Genomic DNA, 4,682 nt, shown 5'->3' on the forward strand with positions numbered 1-4,682 from the left:
CTCATTGTGTCTCTTTCATTTCTTATAGCAGAGGGATAGGAAAATTGGTATGAAATTTGCCTTTTTGAACTGGTTGCTCTGGTATATTTTACCTGGAGGTAATGCTGAAAACAAGCATATGGAAAAATATTTGACTACATCTTTTTAATATTTAGTACTGCACTTGTACTTCATTTACTGTTTGTAACCACTGGGTAGCATATGACAAAGCAGTAAGTATGACAATTAGTATGAGTGCCCAAACTTACTTTTAAATAATGTCCCCTCCCCCTCTATTCCTCCCAAAACTGCTTCCGCTTTTTACTTCATAGATCTACAGAATTGAAAAGGATCCTGTGAGTCTTCCAGTCACCCCTCCCAGTGCTGGATCAGCCCCAAGGGTGTGTATCCACTATCTGCTGGAACATTTTCAGAGATGAAGAATTCACTAGTTCAGACAGCTGCTCCACTTTTTTTTCCACCCTAGAACTACACGGAATGAGCTTAATCCTTTCACATTTATTTCATAAAGTACTTAGCTACAGATTTACAATTTCCAACTCTCTTACTCCTTCACTTCCCCCTATGCTATCAAACCTAATTTTTTTCACTTTTAAATTCAACTTTGAGTTACCCAAAACAGTCATTTGGGCTGTAGACAAGGATCACACAATGTGTCAAACAGACACACTTGTTTTAACAGTCAATCAATCGGTGGTTTCAGTAGGGCTTACAGTAGTCACATGGCTCTCTTGGCTACTGGTAATTATAAGTGTGAACCAGTGGGTATTTGGCTATGACCACCAGGTTGCAGACTCACAGGCACTTCAAAAGAGAGTTTTGCCACATCAAAATTTCATTTTTAAATAATTATTCAATGACTGGCCGGGCGTGGTGGCTCACCCTGTAATCCCAGCACTCTGGGAGACCAAGGTGAGAGAATCGCTTGAGGTCAGGAGTTTGAGACCAGCCTGGCCAACATGATGAAACCGCATCTCTACTAAATGTACAAAAATTAGTTGAGCATGGTAGTGCACACCTGTAATCCCAGATACTTGGGAGGCTGAAGCAGGAAAATCGCTTGAACCCAGGAGGCAAAGGCAGAGGTTGCGGTGAGCCGAGATCGCGCCACTGCACTCCAGCCTGGGCAACAGAGACTCGGCTCAAAAAAAAAAAAAAATCATACAGTGACTAAAAGTCTTACTTTGTCTCACAGTACTCTTCTTGCTGCTGATGAACTGCTTGAATTTCAACACAAAATACTGGAAAACAATTACCAGCACTGTTCGGGAACTTCAGAGCAATAGTATGTACCGTAATATAAGATCAATGTTAATACCGTCATCCCTCAGTATCCTTAGGATTCATTACAGGAGCCCCCACCCCACCCCCGACAGCAAAACCCATGGATGCTCATGTCTTTGATATCAAATGGTGTAGTATTTGTATACTTTAAATCATCTCTACTTATAATACCTAATGCAATGTAAGTGGTGTAGTTATTATACTGTATCAATTTTATTTGTATTATTTTTTATTTTTCAAATATTTTTAATCTGCAGTTGAGTCAGCGGATTTGGAACCCACAGATACAGAGGGCTGACTGTACTTTTATACATATACTGCTTCTAGAACTTAACATTTTATGAAAATATTAAGGAAGGTAGGAGGATCACATATCCCAGAAGTAATCTAGGGATTTCTTTTCTCATATAATAAATGCCAAAAGTTATAGTACACACGAATAATAGATTGGCCTTCTTTGTGATTTTGGTATTATAACCATATAAAATTTTAAAATCACAATTTCTATTAAACTTTAGACAGTCACTGAAATTTACATTAGCAAATCTTTTACAGATAGCCCCCAACCTACAATGGTTCAACTTAGGATTCCTCAACTTTACAATGGTATGGAAGAAGTATGTATCTGGTAGAAACTGTAGTTCAAGTATTCATACAACCATTCTGTTTTTCACTTTCAATATAGTATTCAATGTTTCTTGAGATATTTAACACTTTATTACAAAATAGGCTTTATGTTAGATTACTGTGATGTAAATGTTATGAGTACATCTAAGGTTGACTAAGCTATGATGCTTGGTAGGTTAGGTGCCTTCAATGCATTTGTGACTTACCTTTTCAACTTAAAATGGGTTTATCCGCAGATGACTCCGTTGTAAGTTGAGAAGCACATATATTATCCTTCTCTCAACATAAATACATAGCTTATTCCTGAATACTTAGGAAAATGGAGAGAAAATATTGGCATGGATTAATCAAATACTTTAATAATCAACTGAATTTTCAAAGTATATGCATCTCTCAATTTTCACAGCAAGTGCTATTTAAGCCTCTACATTTAAAATGCTTGAGTAGGCCAGGTGCAGTGGCTCAAGCCTGGAATCCCAGCATTATGGGAGGCTGAGGCAGGCAAACTGCTTGACCTCAAGGAGTTTGAGACCAGCCTTGGCAATGTAACAAAACCCTGTTACAATGCAAAAATTAACCCGGGTGTGGTAGTGTGCATCTGTGGTCCCAGCTACTTGGAAGGCTGAGGTGGGAGGCTCGCTTGAGCCTAAGGAGGCAAAGGCTACAGTGAGTGATGATAACACCACTGCACTCCAGCCTGGACGACCGTGAGACTGTCTCAAAAAATTTTTTTAATTTTTTAAATGCTTGACTAAACTACTTTAATACTAAGGGAAAACATCAATTATTCCATAACAGAGAAACATGAGATGTCACTACTAAAATATAATTGTCCAGATAAGTTAAAAAATATATCATTCCAGCATTCCAGGGAGAAGCAGTTTCTCTACCTAACCTGTGTGATACCCACAAAACAATGAGGGAAGGGGACAAAGAGAGAATCTAGAGTCCTGGTCATACACAAACTAGTGGCATTTGAAACTGAATTAACACACAGACTCAACCATTATGCATAAACTACACAAGGAAACATTTAAGACAGTTTTTATTAAATACAAAAGCAAAATAAGCTCTAAGAAGTAAGGTAGGGCTACTTAAGGGCATTTTCTGTGGACAGTGGGTACAGCACCATTAAGGTTAGCTTAGATTTTAACAAACCATGAGCTAACTACATTTTATGTTTCTCTTAATAGTTTTAGGGTCTGCCTAGTAATCACTCAAGAAATTTTACTTCTCCAGAATATATGAACATGGTGACCAAAGAAATGTAAATATTTAGAAAAAGCACTACACAATAAAATTATGAGATGCAGTTCTTATGCATGTCAGGATGTTCTTTACATCTTCTACAATGTGCATTAACAAAATTAATGCAGGATAAGACCTTCACTCCAACCCAAATATCTTACATGGTTAATACTATTTTCAAAATCAGCAGAACAAACTGCAGTTACTTTTTTTAGACATTTAGCTTTAGAACTCTGCAGTTCAAAGTAAGTTGTTAAAAGTAAGCTAGTTGACATATTTAGCAATAGAACCACTGTTTTACTTTTGACATCATTCTTAGGCATTAATTCAGAACCATTCTCTAAGCTATACTGCTGGTACCACAGGCTTACTAGCTGCTGGTCATATTGCAGATCAATGACTGGTTTGAGCAAAGGAGCTTAAGATGATTTTAAGGCATGATTAATAGTTTCCAAAAATGATGAACATGAGTACTTTTATGAGCAATGCTAGACGAAGTATCAATATTTTTCTTTGACCTACAGAATGTTTTAGAATATTTTTGCCACCAAAATTTCTGATTTGCAATCATACAACTGATTGGAAGATGCACACTTATGGATGTTAAATGGCATAAGTAAACGACACATTCTTTTAAATATAGGTCATTATTTGAGTGAGCTTGATACACTGCTAGGATATAACCACACCTAAAGTGTAAACTCACCCCTACAGGGTACAAGTGACACACAAAAGTCATTATATTCACCACGGCAATAATATTCCATGAACTCTCTACTCATAAACACAGAAGGAAAAGAGAGGTGTTGCACAAAGGAAAGTACTTTGCTGGTTTCAAAGCACAACTTTATTTCCTTTCTATGTAAATATTTGACATATTTTCAAAATACAATGATTTGGGGAGCAGAGAAGAGCTTTATAAGAACTGCTAGCAGGAGTGATTATCAAGGTGAAAACACTGAACTGGCTTGAAGAGAGACGTATGCTGTAAACTGCTGTATACTTTGTTTCCATGTGAAGGACCCTTAACTGGGTACATTAACTTGACTGGCAAGTCTGTCCATTCACGGTACAATCAATGAGGCTTGGAAATTACTATTAATACTCGATCCATACACAAGTAAAAAGTGGATGATCTTGGTCATTTCCTATCACTTCCCTTTCCCATGAAAAATAATTCACATTTCAAACAAATTAGCAGTTTGTCCATAGCCTGGAACCCTCCCCTCCCCTCCCCTGGAATAGGAAGTGAGGAATATCATTAAGCATTGAGAAAACTGCCAAGTATCATTAATAACATTTAGATGAGTGTTCAAATAGTTTCTACCATATACCTCCTTAGTATTAAAGGGCCATATTGCCATGATATAGTAGTATTACTCAGTAAATGCTGAACAGACTACATTTATTATATTAGAGCTTTAATTCAGGAGAATCTGTAGTAACCATAGCAACAAAAAGCTGGTATAGATGTAACCACAGTGTTTCACTAGATACAATAAAATAGACACAAATGGGGAAAA

The sequence above is a fragment of the Cebus imitator genome, unplaced genomic scaffold, assembly GCF_001604975.1.
Source record: "Cebus imitator isolate Cc_AM_T3 unplaced genomic scaffold, Cebus_imitator-1.0 Scaffold407, whole genome shotgun sequence".
NCBI classification, from domain to species: domain Eukaryota; kingdom Metazoa; phylum Chordata; class Mammalia; order Primates; family Cebidae; genus Cebus; species Cebus imitator.